We start from the raw sequence: 11,459 nt of genomic DNA, 5'->3' as shown, positions 1-11,459 counted from the left end.
AAGAAGAGTAAATGGAAAGAACAACTGGTTAGAAAAAGATCCCCCCGTACTGGCATTGGTAGTAGGATGTCTTTTGCCAGCTATTTTGCCCATAACCCAATCCTGGGGCATAATTCCAGTGTGGCTATGAGCAGGGACCCTGCTGGTGTAAAGACCACAGTGCAGAGCAGAAGGACAGTGACCAGATCACACCACGTTTGACATAACAAAAATACATTGGTCTTCAGATTGAGCTGTCAAAGCACAAGGACATAAGAGAGAGGAGATCAGATAGACCTCTCATTTCCCCAAGAGACCAACTTTAATATAAGATCCAAAGTCAAGAAGGAGGCTAGAAAAATGAGCAAACAGCAAAAATGAAAATGAAAAAAAAAAGAACCTGAAAAATGTATTATAGTAATGGAAAGAAGAAAATGACTTGAAAACATTACAAATAAATCCTCAAAGAAAAAATGAATGTTGGACAGAAGCCCAATTTGAATTTCTAGGGGAGCTAAAGAAAAAATATTTTTAAAAAAGAGAAAAAAATGATGTTAAAAATTGAATAAGAGCTGCAGATGAAAAATTGGGAAAAGAAATGAGAGTTATGCCAGAAAATTATGAAAAGAGAATGAATGGTTTTATAAAAAAAGGCATAAAAGATACTGAAAAAACAAACACAAAAAAAAAACTCCTGAAGTATCAAAATTGTTCAGGGGAAGCTAAGAGATACCAATAAAACAAAGTCAAAAGATGGAAAAAATGTAGAAGAAAATGTGAAATATTTTATAGGAAAAACAACTGAACTGAAAAGATTTTGAGGAGAACTATTTTTAAAAGTATTGGACTACTTAAAAGCTAGTACTAAGAAAAGTGCCTAGGCATCAACTTTCAAGAAATTATAAAGGAAAATTATGCAGAGATATTAGAACCAGAACACAAAATAAAAATTGAAAGAATCCACCAGTTACTTATTTAAAGATATCACAAAAGAGAAAAATCTCAACAATATCATAAACAAATTCCAGAGTTTCCAGGTCTTTGAGAAAATAACTGCAAGTAGTCAAAAAAGAAAGAATGCAAATAACATGGAGCTACAGCCAGGAGAAATCTATTGTGTAAGACAAAGCAGTGATGACTATATAGGGGTAGAGGGCTTAAAACGTGGTTTTCTTGAAGGCAAATGAGTTAGGATTACAATTACAAATAATCTACCCAACAAAACTAAGTATAATCCCACAGGAGAAAAATAGATGTTTATTGAAAAGAGCACTTCCAGGCATTTCTGATGAGACCACCAGAGGTCATTAGAAAATTTAAAATTCCAACAAAAGACTCAGTAGAAGGGTAAAAAGGTGAAAATAATTTTAACAATTATTCAATGGGGCTAAACTGTTTACATTCCCATATAGGAAAATGATAGATGTAACTCTTAAGAACATTATAATCATTAGGGCAATTAGAAGGGTACTACTTGGACAAAAGGCATGGGTAAGTGTCTGTTATGTTGGGATAATCTCAACAGAAGAAATGAAGGAAAGAGGAATGTACTTGGAGAAGAGGGAAGGAAGAGAAAGAATGGGGAAAAATATAAAGAAGTGTGTAAGGAAGACTTTTAGCAACATAGCATTAAATGAGGTGAAAAAAAGGGCAACATTCAAACTTCACTCTTATCTGACCTGGTTTAAGTAGGGAAGAGTATAAATACACACACAGTTGGGTGTAGAAATTCTTACCCAACAGTGAAGTAGTATGGGAATGGACTAACAGTAAGGATGGGGTGTGTGACAAACAGAGTAAAGGGAGCCTGGTTAAAAACAAAACACATTTGAAGAGCAGACAGGGCAAAAAAAGAGAAAGACTAATAAAAGAGAATGAGATGGATGGACATAAAATTAATAATCATAACTGTGAATGTGAATGAAGTGAATTTACCCATAAAATGGAAGAGAATAGCAGAATGGATTAGAAAACAGAATCCAACAATATGCAAGAGTCAAACTAGAAACAGAAAGATACACATGATGTTAAAATGAGAGGCTAGAGCACCATCTATTATGCTTCAGCTGAAGCAAAAACAGAGAAATGGCAACCATGATCTCAGACAAATCAAAACCAAAAGTAGAACTAATTAAACAAGACATTCAGGAAAAGTATATTTTATTAAAAGATACCATAGACAATGCAGTAACATTATTAGTGAATATATATGCATCCAATGACATAATTTTCAAATTATTTAAGGAAACACTTAATGAGGTAAAGGATCAAAGAGTAAAACTATACTGGAAGGAGAGTTTCATTTACCCCTCTGAAAATAAAAAAAAATCTAAGTAGAAAGTAAACAAGAAAAAAGTTAAGAGGATGAATAGAATTTTAGAAAAAGTTAGAGATGATAGACCTCTGGAAAATATCAAATGAGATTATACAAGACTACACCTTGTTTTCAGCTGTACATGTAAACTGCTCATGAATTAGGACACAAAATCCTCACAAATACAGAAAAGTAAAAATATTAAGTGGACCCTTTTTGGACCATAATGAAATAAAATTACTTTCAATACAGGACTTTTAAGCATAGATTAAAAATGAATTGGAAATTTAAAAATCTAAACCTAAAAAATGAATAGGTGAGAGAATAAATCATAGAAAAATCCAATAATTTTATAAAAGGTAAGGACTGATGATCCAAACATGTGGAGAACAATTTGGAACTATGTCCAAAGGGCTATAAAAATGTGCATACCCTTTGACCCAGCAATAGCACTTCTAGAGCTATATCCCAAAGAGATCAAACAAATGGGAAAAGGACCCACATGTACAAAAATATTCATAGCAGCTCTTTTTGTGGTGGCAAAGAATTGGAAACTGAGAGGATGCCCATCAATTGGGGAATGGCTGAACAAGTTGTGGTATATGAATGTAATGGAATGCTATTGTGCTATAAGAAATGATGAACAGGCTAACTTCAGAAAAACCTAGAAAGACTTATATGGTCTGATGCTGAGTGAAGTGAGCAGAACCAAGAGAACATTGTACACAATAACAGCCACTTTGTGCAATGACTAACATTGATAAACTTAACCCTTGTCAGCAATACAAGTATCTAAGACATCTCCAGAGGCCTCGTGATGAAAAATGCTATCCACATCCAAAGAAAGAACTGTGAAAGTTGTATCACTATCATTTTTTTTTCTTTTCTGTTGAGTTTTGTTTCTTCTTTCTGATGGTTCCTCCTATTGGTTTTAATTTTTACTTACAACTTCACTAATGTGAAAATATGTTTAATAGGAACGGAAATGTATAGGCTATATCAGATTGTGCACCATCTTGTGGAGGGTGGTGGGGAGGAAGGGGAAGAAAAATTTTAAACTTAACAGCATATGGAAGTGATTGTTGATAAATCAAAATAAATTAATAAAATTTAAGAAAGAGAAACAATTGGAATTATGCAGTAAAAGTTTAAAAAAACCCCGTAACTTCTGAGATGTAGTCAAAGCAATACTTGGGGAAAATTTTGTATCTCTAAATATTTTCATCCATAAAAGAGAGAAAGAGCTGAACAACAAATTGGGCATGCAACTAAAAATGACAAAAACAACAAATTGAACCCACCAATTAAAACTCAAAATTAAAATCTTAAAAATAAAAGGAGAGATTCATAAAATTTTAAAAATAGATTGAATTAATAGCACTAGCAGCTGTCTTATGGGAAAAAATAACAAAACATATTGACTATTGGCTAATATGACTTTAGAAAAGTATAGTAAATTACCAACTTCAAAACTGAAAAGGGTGAACAACCAATGAAGATGAAATTAAAGCTATTATCAGGAGCTATTTTTTTTCCCAACTTTACGTCAATAAAATTGATGATCTAAATGGAATGGATGGATTTTTACCAAAAATTATAAATTGCAAGCAAATGAAATACTTAAATAACCCTTTATTAATAACAGTACTTGCACAAGCCACAGATGAGTTCCCTAACCAAAAACAAAACAAAACAAAACAAAACAAAATATAGTATCAGGGATGTACAAGAAAATTCTACTAAACTTTTAAAGAACAAGTAATTCTATTGCTATATAAAACTGTTTAAAAATAGAGTAGGTCCTACTAAATGTTTTATTCTATGATACAAATATTGTTTTTATAATTAAACCAGGGAAAGACAAAACAAAGAGAATTATAGATCAGTTTCCCTAATTATAAACAAAATACTAACAAGGAGTTTATAGCAATATATCACAAAGATTTTATACACTATGGGTTGGATTGATAGCAAGCATACAGGGGTTTTTCAGTATTAGGGAAACTATAAGCAAGATTGATCATATCAATGACAAAAAACAAAACTAATATGATTATATCCATAGAAGCAGAAAAAGTTCTTGACAAAATGCAACACATATTGTTACTAAAAACAAAACAACAACAACTAGATAGCATAAGAATAAATGAAGTTTTTCTGAAGATGATAAGTAGTCTTCATCTAAAATCAAGAGCAAGCACTACCTGTAATTTGGATTAGCTAGAAACTATTCCAATAATATCAGAGAAGAAGCCAGGATGTGTCTCTAGTATCACTATAATCATTTAATATTATACTAGAAATACTAGCTATAGCATAAAATAAAGGAAATTGAAGGAATAAATAGGCAATGAGGAAACAAAATATACCTTTTTGCAAATGATATAATGGTACACCATGAGCACTTCTTGAGAATCAACTAAATAAAATTCAAACAATTAACAACTTTAGCAAAGTTGTAATATTTAAAATTAACTCACAGAAGTCATTAGTATTTTTACATATTATCAACAAAGCTTAGCAGGAAGAGATAGAAAAAATAGTAGCCCTTTTCTTTGTCTTTAATCTCTGTGGGATATGAACTTACTAATGGCATTGCATAAACACAGCGTATGTACAGTTTCATAGCCCTATGGACATAGTTTCTGTTCTCCAGAATGATTATATTGGATTTATTCACAGCTTCAACAACAGTTCAGAGGTGTACAAATTTTCCCACCTCCATTTCAACATTTGTCATTTTACTTTTCTGTCAAGTTAGTTAACCATATGGGTCTAAAATAAAACCTCAGGGTTGATTTAATTTCTATTTCTCCAATTATTAGTGATGTTGAATATTTTTATATGACTGCTAATAGCTTTGTTTTTTTCTCCTTCTGAATACTAACTATTCATATAATCTAACCAATTATCAATGGAGGAATGGCTTTTTTTTTAATAAGTTTGGACCATTTCTTTATATGTTTGAGAAATGAGACCTTCTTTCAGAGAAATTGGCCATAAAATGTTTTCCCAGTTTTCTCCTTTCCTTTTAATTCCTTTTAACTTTGGCTGCATTGGTTTTATTTATACAAAAACTTGAATTTACTATTGGTAAATAATTGGAAGCTCAAGGGATTCCAATCAATTAGAAGAATGAGTTAACAAGTTATGGTATATGATTTTAATGGAATACCGCTGTGCTGTAAGAAATGATGAAGGTGATGGCATCAGAAAGACCTACGAAGACTTAGATGACCTGATGCATATTAAAGCAAGAAGAACCAGGAAAACAATATATAAAGTAATAACAATTTTGTATGATAATCAACCACGAAAGGCTTAGAAATTCTAATCAACGGAGACCGTACGACAGTCCCCGGAGGGCCGAGGAGGAGGAGGCACAGCGCTGGCTGGCCCGGCCCCGCCCGCCATGAGGCCGCAGCAGGCGCCCGTGTCCGACAAGGTCTTCATGCAGCGAGACTACAGCAACTGCACCCAGTGCTAGTTTCAGACCAAGTTCCCCGCCGAGTTGGAGAACCGAATTGACCGGCAGCAGTTTGAAGAAACAGTTCGTACTCTAAATAACCTTTATGCAGAAGCAGAGAAGCTTGGGGGCTAATCTTACCTTGAAGGCTGTTTATAGCTTGTTTGACGGCATATACTATCTTTTTGTGCATGGAAACATATTATGAAAAAGTTCTGAAGAAAACCACCAAATGTATTCAGGAAGGGAATGAGAAGATTTATGCTCCACAGGGCCTCCTTCTGACAGACCCAGTTGAGAGAGGACTTCGTGTTATTGAAATTACCATTTATGAAGACAGAGGCATGAGCAGTAGAAGATAAACCATGGAGTACAAGAGTCCATCTCAGAATGGGACTCTTCTGTCCACCGGCCAACTGCAGAGTGTCCCCTACCTCCTCTCCAAGCATCATTCCTTTGTATCTGCTGCCAGAGCCACGGTGCCATTCTACTCCAAGGACTAACTTTCTAAAATTCCGCTCCTGAGGTGACATCTAGTCACTCAGCATCTACTTTGTATCTTTAAACTGTGTAGGACTCTGTAATCTTTGTAGTTATTTCTGAGAAAATATAATGAAGGATTTCACTTTTTTAATTCAAAACAGTTTAATAAAATGAGCTGTGTAAATCAGCCCAATCCAAAATCCATATATCTGCCACCAGGACTATTGGTTCTGCTCAGTACTTATGCTGTCCTCTCTACCAGGTGTTTTTTTTTTTTTAATTTCAGCAAGTCATGTCCAGGTTTGGTTTCATTTCCCCTGAATTGAAGAATGCTTTTTTTTTCTTCCAGGTATGATTTTTGATGAGGGGTAAGCTATGCCTGTGGCCTGCTGACACATCTCCTAGACCTCAAGGAACTCAAAGGATTGCCAGAAGATGTTTCTCCTATTAGTTTCTCATACTGAAGCTAATTGGAAAGATAATGTATAATGCTATTTGTTTTCAATGTAGCACTTATTTACTCAGTGAACCAGTATTTCATGTGATTTCCAGTTACTTTGATTCTCCTTGGAGAATTTTATCATTACTGCATTGCCATGAACGTTGGGAGGATGTAGTATGTGTTGCTTGTTTTATTAAAACTATGTAAGCACAATAAAGTGGATGCTAAACCATCAGACCTATAGACATCCTTGCTCTGTCCCTTAATGTGTAATAAGCAAGTGTAATGAACATTTTCCTTATGGCTTTATAATAAATATAACTTATGGGGAAAATAATTTGGTAGGAATAATACTGTATGTGCTCATTTTTTTAAACTATTTCCACTGGCAAAACTTATGAATCATAAATGTTTCTTGAATTCAGTATTCAGGATGCACATAAATCTTGTAATTCAGGTAAAATAATATGAATGATTCCTGAGTAAAATTACCAAAAATCTAATTTAATATCTGTTTCTCTTCTATTTACATTCTTCATGACAGTGTTTTCCAAGACCTTGAAATTAAGTTAATCATTATGACTTGAGAGCATTGTTCTTTGGAAAGAGCTAAGGGATTTACTAGAAAAGAATGAGAGAATTTAAGTTCTACTCCCAGTGATTGTAGGTGCTAAAACTGGATCTAATCTTCCAGATTTAATTTCTGTTATGGATTTGTTAGTCATTCATCTAAATCCCAGAGGCTCGTTTAATATTTTAATTGTATAAAACCCTTTTACACCCATTGCAATAACCTTGCCCAAAATATTAATGCATTAGTAAAACTTTTCTTAAATAAAAAAAAAGAAATGCCAGTCAACACAATTATCTGCGTCAGTTCCAAAGGATTCATTATGAAAAATGCAATCCATCTCCAGATAGAGACATGATGGACTCTAAGTGCAGATTGAAGTATATTTTTTCACTCCTTGTTTTTTTCTTACAATGTGACTAATGTGGAAATATCTTTTGTTTGACTTCAAATGTATAATGATGATCATATTTCTTGCTTTCTGAATGGGTAGTTGTGGGCTGTAGGAAGGGAGATAATTTAGAAACGAAAATAAAAATTTAAATAAACCAAATTGAAGGACAATCTGAAAGAAAACGAGCAGAAAGCTATGATGTTAAAAGATACAAGCAAGATATGTTGATCTCAAAGACAGAACATATGGATATAATTAAGGATTCTAAATGTCCCAGAAAAAAAAATTACAAAAATGACAACAACAACAACACTTGGATCCCATAATGCCAAATATAAGAAATCTTTACAAAACTTTCAAGGAGAGAAAGAAGACTTTCTATGAAAAGATTCCACAGATCTTCTGAAAGGAAGAAAAATAAAACAAAATTAAAAACAAAAAACAATAAAAACAAACCTGTGCTGTAAATTCTAAGACATAGCGATTAAGCTTAATGTTTCTAATGACACAAGACAAATTTGACTATGAATCAGGAGAAAGACCTTCAAAAATAAAGGAAAGGAAATCCAAAAAATGTAACATTATTTGTTACCCATGAGAAACAGCAGAAGGGATAGTGGATCAACATGTTCTGAAAAGCAAAAGAGCTGGATAAAACCCAAGGTGATATACTCTGCAACCTAAGGCTTACAATTAATGAAAAAAGATGGATATTCAATTAAAAAAAAAACAAGACATTTGAAGCATTACTAGAAAGAAAACAAGTTCTGAACAAAGTATTTTCTTTTTAAACACTCCAGACAACAGAAATACAAGAAAGGTAAAGAAATAAATCAACCAGGGACAACAACAATAAAATAACAATAGACAGGCCATTAAGGGGTGTCTTTCTAAAAGCGCAAGATGAGATAAGGGTGACAGAATAAGTCAAATAGAATTCATGGTGGAGAAATAGACCTGAAATTTTGTGGAATAAACCACAAAACACCTTCCTGCTCACAGGTGAATTAATGTTTTTTTTTTCTTTTTCTTTTGACTTAATTCCCAAATGAGCGGGTACATAAAAGAGGAGAGGGGAGGATGAAATTAAAGAGGAATTTGTGATACAACATGTAATCTAATCAAGTGTAAAGTTAATAATGAAAGGAACATAACTGTTGTAATCTCTCTGAAAGAAGAGCCTAGAGGAAAATGGGTAAGGAGGCAAAGGGAGGGTTTGAAATGAGGGAAGAAATGGAGAAATTTTGTTTCAGTGGTAGGAGGAGTATCACTGATGAACTCTTTCCTGAGTGAAGAAAGATGCTCTGGAAAAAAAAGAGGGAGATAAGAACCTTAAGATGAGTATATTCTACAATAAATTTCTCCACTCACAAAGGCTCAGGAAAAAGGTAATAAAAGCTGCTGAGACAACTGATATCCAGGAGAGTGAGAAGACATGTACCTAGGGAAATTATTTTATGACAAATGAAAAAAAAATAACCATGGAGAGGCCAAAGGTTAATGATAAACTGCATAATCAAAAAGGGGAAAATTCTACACAGGAAAATTCATATCATGGAACAATATATTTTCTATTACCTGTAGGAATTAGTATTTCTAAGAATGGGGTACAACAGGAATAGGGAGCTATGGGGCAATATCTACAAGGTAATAACAAAGAAGTTCTTTAAAAAGGAGAAGGCAAAATATGTGTCTTATCCCATGAGGAAAAAAGAGACTAAAGTAGGATTAAATAAGCATAAACAGAAGGTGAAGATAAATAATGGAGACAATAAAGGAAAGAAATGATTTTTAAATAAAGAAGCAGAAAATCCTATTTGATAAAAATTGCTGGGGAAACTGGAAAGCAATGTGGCAGAAATTAGGCTCATACAGACCTGTATAACTCGTAAACTTCTTCAATCACAGATTGACTAGAGACAGACTGAAGATGTTTGGTCACATCAGGTCATGTGACAACCACCTGAAATCCTTTGGTGGGCTGCAAGTGGCTGGCAGTCAGTCTTATACAGGACTGGCTTATACCAGCAACTTTGAAAACACAATGTATTATAAAAGCTCTTTAATACGAAAGATTATTCTATAAAAATCAGAAGAGAAGCAAATATCAATTAACAATTAACATATATTATTTATTAATCACATATGAAATATTATAAAATATCAAATATACAATATGCTAAATAATTATTTGTATTAGTTATACAACATACATAAAAAACCATCACATGCATATATCTATATGCATTTATGTGATATGTAAATACATCTGTATATATCACAAAAGTCATTCCCCAATAAATGGTCAAAGTACATAAACAAACAGTTCCCAAAAGAAGAATTGCAAAGTGGTAACAGCCACATAAAAAGATGTTCCAAATAGTGATAAGAGAAATGAACATCAAAAAACAAAACAAAACAAAAAAAAATTCAGATTTCACCCCACACTCTAAAAATTGGCAAAGATTGAAAACAAGATAGGAATAGTCACAGTTGGAGTGGTTGTGGGAAGATAGGCAAACTAGTGCAGTTCTGGTGGAGCTGAGAATTACTACAACCCTTCTGGAAGGCAATTTGGAATAACGTAAACCAAGTAGCTAAAAAGTCCATTCTCACTGACCCAGAGATTCTTTTGCTAGGCTTATTTCCTTACATCAAGGAAACCATTGCTAAGAAGAAAATTCCCTTATAAACCAAAATATTTATAGCCACACTTTTTGTGATAGTTAAGAATTAGAAATAAAGTAGATGACAATTGATTGGGGAATGACTAAACATATTGTGGTACATGTAAATAATAGAATATTACTATGCTGGAGGAAATGATGAATTGATGAATACAGAGAAGCAGAGAATGATCTGGATGAGCATATTCAGAATGACCTAAGTAAAGACAAGAAAATGGAAAAAGCATCAAAAATGTCAAAAGTTAATGTTGTTAAATTTGAAAGAAGCATGGATCTCACAATAGATATGAGAATATCTTGAAAAGTGAGAGGTCCACAAGTGTTGCATGTTACAGATATTTTTAGTCTTTTTATTATGTATTTGATGCTGTTTTCTTCTTTTTCCCTTTTTATATTTTTTATTTATTTTAGTATTTTCCAATTACATTTAAAGACAAATTTTAACATTCATTTTTTTTTAAGTTTAAGTTCCAAATATTCTCCTTCCCTTCTTTCCTTCACCCATCCCTAAGGCAGCAAGCAATTTTGATACAGGTTATACATGTGCATTCTTGTAAAACATTTCTATATTAGTCTTATGAAAGAAGAAACACGTCAGAGGAAAAAAAGTACAAAAAAAATGACAGTGAAAATAGTATGATTAGTTCTACATTCATACACCATCAGTTCTTTCTCTGGATGTAGATAGCACTTTTCATCATGAATCCTTTGGAACTTTCTTGGATCATTGCATAGCTGAGAATAGTTAAGTCATTTCTAGTTGATAATTATACACTGTTGCTGTTACTATGTATAATGTTCTCCTGGTTCAGCTCACTTCAAATTGCATCAGTTCATGGAAGTGTTTCCAGATATTTCTGAAATATAACTGTTCTTCATTTCTTATAGCATAATAATATTCATTACATTCACAAAACACAACTTGTTCAGGTGTTCTTCAATTAATAGTTAATGGTCATCCCCTCAATTTGCAATTCTTTGCCACTGCAAAAGAACTGCTACAAATATTTTTGTGCAAGTAGGTCCTCTCCCCTCGCCCCTCGCCTTTTATCTCTTTCAGATACAGACCTAAAAGTAGTATTGCTGGATCCAAGGTTATGTACAATTTGGTTGCCCTTTGAAT

General features: G+C 33.1%; 1 pseudogene; it reads left to right on the top strand.

Annotated features, from left to right (window-relative positions):
- The first annotated feature begins 5,705 nt into the window (after window positions 1-5,705).
- On the top strand, window positions 5,706-6,300 carry LOC110218002 (golgin subfamily A member 7 pseudogene; annotated as a pseudogene).
- The last annotated feature ends 5,159 nt before the right edge of the window (window positions 6,301-11,459 follow it).

The sequence above is a fragment of the Phascolarctos cinereus genome, unplaced genomic scaffold, assembly GCF_003287225.1.
Source record: "Phascolarctos cinereus isolate Bilbo 61053 unplaced genomic scaffold, phaCin_HiC Scaffold_4;HRSCAF=312, whole genome shotgun sequence".
Lineage (NCBI taxonomy): Eukaryota > Metazoa > Chordata > Mammalia > Diprotodontia > Phascolarctidae > Phascolarctos > Phascolarctos cinereus.
Note: the sequence above shows the minus strand (reverse complement) of the source record. Positions and strands in the feature narration are given on the sequence as shown.